This window comes from Equus przewalskii, chromosome 23 (assembly GCF_037783145.1).
Source record: "Equus przewalskii isolate Varuska chromosome 23, EquPr2, whole genome shotgun sequence".
Taxonomy (NCBI): domain Eukaryota; kingdom Metazoa; phylum Chordata; class Mammalia; order Perissodactyla; family Equidae; genus Equus; species Equus przewalskii.
In genome coordinates, this window is record NC_091853.1 from 69,941 (window position 1) to 78,782 (window position 8,842).

Consider the following 8,842-nt stretch of genomic DNA (forward strand, 5'->3'; position numbering starts at 1 on the left):
CACTGTGGGGAGGATACAGCGTGAGGACACGGGGCAGATCTAACATCCAGGACAGGACCGACGGAGGCAGAGACTTAGGAGGTACAAAGCGTAGTAGGAAGAACTGCCGAGAAGAAAAGAAACCTCTGCCAGGAGATTAGTCCCACGATGAGTGGCTGCGGCCAAGAGAGCACGGCCCAGGAAGCAGGGAGCTGAACAACGTTTTCAAGAAGGAAAGAGGCAGGAGTGAGGAAGTTAAGGTGGAAGGGTAACCAGTTTCTAAAGAGGCAAATGATCTTTGGCTTTTCTTTGAAATACCAGGGAGCCTCTGCTGAGGGAGACTCTCTACAGGAAGTGCTAGGGGAGGGTAAGGAGTGAACTGCTGAGGATCCCTTCAGCCAGAGGCTCTACATTCTGCCTCAGGACCACTGAGAACCTCTCTCCTGGTCCTTCTCCATACCTTGAGGGCCTCTGTCTTTTGTATCCTTAATCTTTCTAACCAGCAAGGAGATTAGTGGTGAGTGAATTCCATCATCAGTGTTCTGAGAGAAGAGAACTGCCTAAAAATGAAGCCCCTGATGGGGTCCACACTGATTCTAAAGTGCGAACCATAGGTCCTTTCATCTGTCACAGCCCAGTGTAAAGTTCCAGCACTGCTAGTCACCAAGCAATATGTGACAAATACAAATGACTCCTTGGGAGTCATTTCTTCTCAGGGAAATGATTGCCAAGGTCCTTCCCAGTTCTAACGCTTTACGTGATCACAGGAAATGCAAGAATAGTCTCTTTTCACTTTATAAAACAGACACAAAATAAAGCAGATATGGAAATACCAAAACAAAAGATTTGCCTCAATTTTCCCAGGATCCCCCAAGTCCCAAACCTCTTATTAGAGTTGCCCAGAAGGTGGCAAAATTACTTAATTTGATTATTCCCAGTCTTCTCCTTACCCTGAAGGTAGGGACTGAATGAGAAAGCAGAGAAAGATCAGTGAGGCAGGAGCCCAAGGAATTCACACACGTGACCTCACAGGACTGGGAATTAAGGAGGTGCTGCTGCACTGGGCTGGCTGGAGGAAATGTGTCCTCCGGGGCCCCTGTCCTTAATAAGTTTATTATCTAAGGATGTCCCAGTCTGGTGACATAGCATGGGCATTCAAGTCAAGGAATCCAGTATGAATGAATTGTGCAACTCTGCTGTCCCTTTCTGTTCTCCCAAGACCCACTAACTCCCTGACAGTGGCATCAAGGCTGTGAGCATAGGATCTGGAGGGAGACCGCCACTTCAACCCCCTCCTCTGTCATTTCCCCGCTGGCTGACATCAGTAAGTGCTGGCCATTGTATTATTAGCCAGCGCAGCACTACCCTGTCTACAGACAAGAGCCAGCCTGGGGGGGTGGCGGGGGGGGGGGGGGGGGGGTTGCCTCCTCAATTCTCTACAAATACCACTAAGCAGCCTTTTCTTCTCTCCCATTTCCCATCCTTTCAACCCTTTTAAAAAAGAAATACCCAAGGAATAGTTACCTTGGTATTGTCACATCACTCTTCCCTTCACCACAAAGGAAAGGTTCTGGAACATTCTCTATTCCATATCCCTTTCCTCCCACCCTCCCTCATGCCTGCCAGCTCTCCCTCCCTTATCACCAGAGGCTAAACTCAGGATGAATAACCAACATTTGTACAGTACTCTGCAGTTTTCAGAGTACTTTTGCATACATGATTTTATTCAGTTCACAGTAAGCAGGGTATTTCATTCTTAAAACAATCCTGTGAGCCAAGGGTATTATTTTTTTCCCCAGTTTACAGATATGCAAACTAAGTCTCAGACAGGTGCACACAGCTAGGAAGAAAGTCACATGAGGACTAAAGCCAGGCCTCTGGACACTGAAGCACCCTGTTTTCTCTACTACACCACATCACCATGTCTCAGTTCACGTCCTGGGAGTACAGGGAGCCTGAAGTTTAGGGCAAGTTACAAACCCCAAAGGGAACAGAGATCCCCATTTTTCTCCCTGCTGGCCCCAGCAGCAGTGTCCAGGCTGAAGGACCACAGACAAGAGATGCCTGCATGCAAAGTGCCAGGCCCAGATGGGGTGAGGGCACCCCAGAGAGGGAACCGTGGAGTTTCTGCCCCAGCGCCACTGGGCCACAGCAGAGACCACAGGCACGCCAGGCTGCAGGGGAGTCCCGGAGGTGCACCCCAGGGAAAAGCCAGAGGCCCTGGATAAACTGAGCCTGCCTGGCCCCCCACACTGCTGGGAGAGGGAAATGGACACGCTCCCTTCCGGCCAGGGCGGAGAGCTTGATTAGATTTAGACACACACGCTGTGCACACTCAGCAGTAAATTCAGAGCCATGGAAATCAGACCTTGGGCTCACCCAAAGGCCAAAGGAGAAGCAGCCACAGCCTCAGTCCAGGGCTCCGGCTCAGAGCCACCATCTCCTCAGACGCTGGCTGCCAGGCAGAGCTATAAAATGTGCCTCGACTTAATTTTTCCATGGACACAATCCCAGATGGGCCCGCCAGGCTCTGGAGGAGCTACAATCCCGAAGCCTCAGTGCCTCTCTGCTCTGGATCCACAGCTGGAGTAGGGGAAGGAGGAGCACCAGGGGTCAGGTCTGCCAGCCCTGGGACATTTCTCCTCCAATACCTTTCCAAGGCCCAGCGCAGCAATGGAGTAAGCGCTCACGCTGCGACTGATACAGGGTTGGAATTCAGCGCAAACTGCTTACATCTGCTTGGCCACGTCCCACAGTCAGGTAGTTTAGCTCAGACAGAGGAGGAGGAGCTGTGTTGCCCTGCTTCTGGGAGCCTGGTAGCTGTGTCCTGAAGAATCTGGTCCCATGCTGGGACCAGCCAGCCCAGGGCACAAAATTCTCCAAGAGAACTGAGAAAAAACATCAGGGCAGCCGGAGACAATAGATTCCATCGCAGGCCTGGCTGGTGGGACTGGAGCATGGAAGCCACAAAGACCCCAAAAGGGGGGGGAGACGGAGGGAGAGAAGGTTGGCCTGAAGGAGCCAGAGCTGATTCTTCACACGCATACGTACACACACAGACACCTCAGCTAACTAGGGTGTGTGCACTAACTAACCTCATACATTTGGTAACCTCTTCGCACAGTCCAGGAGCCTGCCAAGCCCCTGGGCTCCTCGCCCTACCCCACTCCACCCCAGCTTGGCAGCCTCCCCGGGGCTTCCTGCTGCTGCGATTGCTCCCCAACATCAAAGCCACCGCTGTCGGGAGCTGAAAATGAGAGACAAGTAGAGGCAAGGAGAGCGGCGCGTCCCCTGAGAGCCCTGGCCTGAGGGTCCCTCTCCCAAGCCTTCTCCTTCTGCTGCAGTGTCCTTATAAGGGAGAAGCCAAGTCTACCATCCGTCCGGCTACAAAGCGTATATATTTCCCAGGCTAGTCGCTGACTTTTCCCCCACTGCAAGAGAAAGCACCACCCCCACACCTCCACTCCAGGGCAGGTTTTGCTTCTTATTTCTCATCTTAAACAAACAAACCAACCCTCAAACCATTGGTTGGTTCAGATCGCCTTGCAGCTGGGAGCCAGGAAGTGTGTTTAGAGGAAAAGGGGTGGGAAACGGGTGCGGGGGGCCCGAGACTGCTCAAGCGGGGCGGCAGTGGGGATGGGCAGCCTACTCGGCGCTGCGGGCCGAAGCTCCCCATCCACGGCGTGCGCGGCTCGGCCCGCCAGGGACCCTCGGCTCCTTCCATTGTCGCACCTCGGCTGTTGCCATGTTGGAGGGACAGCCCCGGCCCAGTGCCCCTCCCCTCGGAGGGCAATTTGCAGACCCCGGGCGGCCGCCCTCGGCTGGGCGCGCGTCCTACCTGTGCTCCCCGCGGGCTTCCCTGCTGGACCCGACGTGTCGCGTGCTCGGCGACGAGGGCTGCTCGCTCCGCGGCTCCAGGCGGCACCGCCACCCGGGCGAGCAGCCGCGCACGCCTCCTCCGGCGCCGCTCCCTCTCCGGCTCCACGCGGCGAGCGCCGGCCCGGGAGTCCCGGGGCCGCGGGGCGCAGGCAGGGCGCAAGGACCTGCTCGGAGGGGAAAGTCCTCGCGGCCGGGAGCGTGCGCGAGCCCGCAGTCAGGCAACCCCGGGCGAGACAATAGCGGGAGCCGCGGGCGAGCGCGGAGAAGCCATCTCCCGGAGACCCGGCGCACTGCACGGCGCCGCCGCCGCCCGCAGACCCGCCCGGACAGGCGGCGCCGGCCGCCGCAGCCGCACGCCGACTCGGCCGCGCGCGGAGGGCGGGGCGGGGCGGGCGCGGGAGCCCTGGCCGCCCGGCCCTCCTCCTCTCTCCCCTCCCCTCCCTCCCTGCCCTCTCCTCTCCTCTTCCCTCCCTCCCTGTCCTCCCTCCCCTCTCTGCTCTGCCCTCCCTCCCCTCTCTACTCTCCCCTCCCTCCCTGCCCTCCTCCCTTCCCTCCCTCCCGGTCTTCCCTTCCCTCCCTCCCTGTCTTCCCTCCCCTCTCCCTCCCTCCCTGCCCTCCTCCCTTCCCCCCTGCTCTCCCCACTCCCCTCCCTCCCTGCCCTCCCCACTTCCCTCCCTCTCTGTCTTCCCTCCCCTCTCCCCTCCCTCCCTGCCCTCCTCCCTTCCCCCTGCTCTCCCCACTCCCCTCCCTCCCTGCCCTCCTCCCTTCCCTCCCTCCCTGTCTTCCCTCCCCTCTCCCCTTCCTCCCTGCCCTCCTCCCTTCCCCCCTACCCTCCCCACTCCCCTCCCTCCCTGCCCTCCCCACTCCCCTCCCTCCCTGCCCTCCCCACTTCCCTCCCTCCCTGTCTTCCCTCCCCTCTCCCCTCCTTCGCCTCCCTCGCTCCCGGCCCTCCCGCCAGGGCACGGGGGAAGAGCAACGCGCGGGCGGCAAGTTGTGCTTTGGAACCCAAGAGCCAGGGTTTCCACTTCCCACTTGGGTGAGGGGTTTTGCAGATGGTCGTTACTTTTGCCTGCTCTGTCAGATGAATGCTAAGTCATCCGGCTGGAAATGACAGTTTTGAGGTCCAGTTATCAGTCTGAGGAATTTCCCCCTTCGCTACGATTACGGTGCCGGAAAGAGCCCCTTCCTTGAGGGCGGAGGTGGGGGGTGGGGGGCTGTCTTGGCGTGCTCAGCCTCCTTTTTTCGTCCGACCTGAGCCCCAGAGAATAGCAATCGACAACCTGAGGGGAAGGGGAGGTAGAGGGTCTTCCAACCCACGTAAGGCAAGGAAAAAAACTCCTCTTTCATACAATATATTTAAAATTTTGACTCTAAGTACCTTTCTTTGAGCAGTGTTCTCCAGGAGAATTTTTCCTGCAAGCTCCACCCAAAAGAAACCCAGAGTTGCCCAGCTCCTCATTTGCATTTGGTTTACGTGATAGCCATGATCTCTGATCTCAGAGTACGTGAACCTTGTCCTCCCCCGGGGCCCTCCGTCTGTTTTTCCTGACCGACTGAAGATCAGCACCTGGTTCTCAGCCCCCCTTCTCCGCAGTCCCCTTCAGGTCCAGGGTCTCGAGACTCCCAGCTGCCCTCAGAGGCTCAGGACCCCCAGCCAGGGCTCCCGTGGAAACATCTGCCAACCTTCTCCTTTCCTGGTGTCGAGGAAATCTTTGTTAAAATGCCACTATTCCAGTCTGTTTTGGGTTTACTAGAGTTAAAAAAAAAAAAAAAGACAAGTGTCAGAAAGGCCTTTTTAAATGATAAAGGCCTTTTTAAAATTTCTTCATTGCTATGAAACTCTGCAACAACCCAGAACAGAGTTCTTAGATTCATAGAACTGTGGAATTGGAAAAGACGCTCAGTAAGATGATTACTATTTATTATTGGGAAGGCAACTTGGATAACCAGAGGAAGTGCTACATAGGGGAGAAAGCAATAGAAAAAGCGAGTTCACAGTTCAGTAAGATTTCTCGGGATATACTTTTGTTCTCATATTAAATGAAATCTGGATAAATACAAGGGACCCTTAACTGCAGGCAACCCTGGTAAGACAGTGAGAGGAGACGCAGTGAGAGGGAAGACAGAGGTTTGTTTCTTCTTTCTGCCCTGGCAATGTGACCTTGGGTAGTCCACTTCACCCTCTCAGCATCTGTAATAACATCAGCTTGACTTACCACTCAGGGCTGTGTGAGAATCAAATGAGAGAATATAAGTGAATCATTTTGATAACTGTGGACAACTCGCTCATATATCGTAATGTACATCATATATCATAATGTATAGATGGTCCTATTCCTGACACTCCAGAGCCACAGCGGGTGAAAGCGTGCATCCTTCACTCACTCATTCACCACCTTGTTCACGATACAAATGTGTACGACAGCTTACTCTGTGCCTGTCATCAGGCTGAACTCAGAAGCCTGAGAGAACAGGAGAGCACAGGGCCGTAGTTGTTCAGTCTTGCTGGAGTGACAGGCCTGGCCTGCAGAGCTCACAGGAGCAGGCCTGGGTCCCTGGATTGAGGATCATGTCAAAGGCTTTAAAGTGCATCTTGGTAGGGAGAAAAATTTGTGTTATAAGAGAAACCAGGGCATGCCAAAAAAGTTTAAATTTTGTCCTGTTGGTGAGAGTAAGCCCCCGGGGGTAGACAAGAGGAGCTGGGAGTGATGTGATCAGAAAACACTTTCTGGCATATTACATAGAAGGGTTTGAAGATCACTGCACAGCTTCCACTTGCCCCTCCAGATCCACTTTCCGCCCTCTGGCTTCCTAGTAGGGGTTGGCCAATGGGGAGCCATGGCAGGAAATTGGGAGGAAGGAGGTCTGGATATTATTCCTCAGGATCCCTCTCTTTGGGGTCACTGTGGGCTGGCTGCCACCCTCAACCAGAGATGACAGCTCCCTCCAGCTGGTTCCCTATCCCTCTCTCTCTCCTCCTTTTTTTTTTTTTTGGCAGGGGGGAAGATTAACCCTGAGCTAACATCTGCCACCCATCCTTCTCTACTTTACATGTGGGACGCCTGCCACAGCATGGCTTGATAAGTGGAGCCATGTCCGGACCCGGGATCCGAACTGGTGTACCCTTGGCCGCCGAAGCAGAACGTGAGAACTTAACAACTGTGCCACCAGGCTGGCCCCTCTCCTTCTCTTTTAATTCAGATAACCACTCTCTTCCTTTGACTTTTCAGTCCTTGGGGGTGGAAACTCACTTTCCTACTGGCCCCAGTGTATTGCACACCATTCCTTCTGGTTTTCCTATACCCTGCCAACCCTTTCTAAATTGTCACTTTATTTTTTTAAACTTTTCTCAAATTAATCCTCTAATTGGAGTGCGCCATTTGCTTCCTGCCGGGAGCTAATACAGCCTAGGAGTACAAGCTGGGAGCTCAACAAGGAGGCCAAGGCGACATCCGGAGTGCAAGATAGGGGCTCTCCACACTGGGCCAGGGCTGGGCAGTGGGCGTGAAAAGGAAAGGACAGATCCGAGAGGTGGTTCGGGAGTCAGATGGATAATGTTTGCTAATGTATTGAATGCAAAGAATTGGGAAGGGAGAGGGATCTAGAATTACTGCCCACTTGATGCCTTCAGAATCAGTGGCAGGTGGTGCCATTCATAATCGAGGGACAATAGTAAGTAAAACAGGCCTCAGGTGTTTGGGGAGCAACCATGAGCTTCATTTTGGACATGTTGGGTTTGAAGTGGCTGTGGTGGGGATGTTTAGTAGACAGTGGATTTATGAAACTAAACGCAAAGTAGAGGTGTGGACGAATGACATCAATTTTAGACCCTTCAGGTTATAGATGGTCAATGAAGTTATGTGCATGTATGGGCGTATAGAGGAAAGAAGAGGCCTACCAAAGAAATCCAGAGGAAACAACCAAACTGATAGAAAAACTGAAACCATAGAGTGTCCGAAAGGAGGGTGGGAGAGAGTGTTGGGAAAGGGTGTTGGGCTAACACAAGTGTAGCACGGACATCCAGGAGGGCAGGGCTGAACGTGTCCTTTGGATTGACAAGAAAGTCCCTGGGGGGCTGGCCTGGTGGGGCAGCAGTTAAGTGTGCACATTCTGCTTTGGTGGCCTGGCGCTCACCAGTTTGGATCCCGGATGCAGACATGGCCCCACTTATCAAGCCATGCTGTGGCAGGCATCCCACATGTAAAGTAGAGGAAGACGGGCACGGATGTTAGCTCAGGGCCAGTCTTCCTCAGCAAAAAGAGGAGGATTGGCAGCAGATGTTAGCTCAGGGCTAATCTTCCTCAAAAAAAAAGAGAAAGTCTCCGGTATCCATGGTGTGAGAACAGTCATGGGTAAACTAGGCTCTAGTGGGCTAAGGAGTAAAAGAGACACATGACTGTAGACCTCTCTTTCTAGAAGCTTGGCAATTAATGGGAAAGAGAAATATAAGGCAGTAGATTGGGGGAAGGCAGGATCAAGGGGAAGATTGTTGTTAGATTTTTTCTTTTTCAGACGGCAAGGCTTAAACATGCTCATATGCTGAGGGGGAAGACCAAGGAGAGAGAGAGGGTTAATGAAAATGTCCCCGAGAGGTGGATCCAGGCATATGGGGCTGGGGTTGGCTGGGATGTCTTTGAGAGGAAGGGCACGCAAGCAGATGCTTTTATAGATTGGTAACCTAGAGGTTAGAAGTTGAGAGAATGGTTGGTACCTGACAGTCTCTAAGCAATCTCTTGAGAGAGAAGGGGTCAAGATGGGGTTGAGGACTTACAGAAAATGGTTAAGCTTAAAGTATCCACTGGAAGAAATGAGAGTGGTGGCTTCTTAGAGAAATGGAAATGTAGCAGAGTTGAGGATCCAGCTGGGATCGGATGTTCTCACATGTAGGGGCAACAATGGAAGCCCAGGTATAGAAGGTTAATCAGGTTGGGGGTGCAGGACGGGTACAGTTGAAGGATAAAGGGGAAGAGGGCTCCTGACTAAA

General features: G+C 53.6%; 1 protein-coding gene across 8 annotated transcripts in view; it reads right to left on the minus strand.

Moving 5' to 3' along the window:
• The window catches only part of PIK3C2B (phosphatidylinositol-4-phosphate 3-kinase catalytic subunit type 2 beta), a 61,527-nt gene extending 57,265 nt beyond the window's left edge, over positions 1–4,262 (minus strand). For 6 of the 8 annotated variants that reach the window (XM_070591392.1, XM_070591388.1, XM_070591386.1 and 3 more), the window contains exon 1: positions 3,818–4,235. The gene's annotated coding sequence lies outside the window, so the exon portion shown is untranslated. Of the gene's footprint in view, positions 1–3,817 lie in introns of all 8 variants that reach the window. The other 2 variants (XM_070591389.1, XM_070591396.1) reach the window with 2 other exon arrangements.
• Between the last annotated feature and the right edge of the window lie 4,580 nt (positions 4,263–8,842).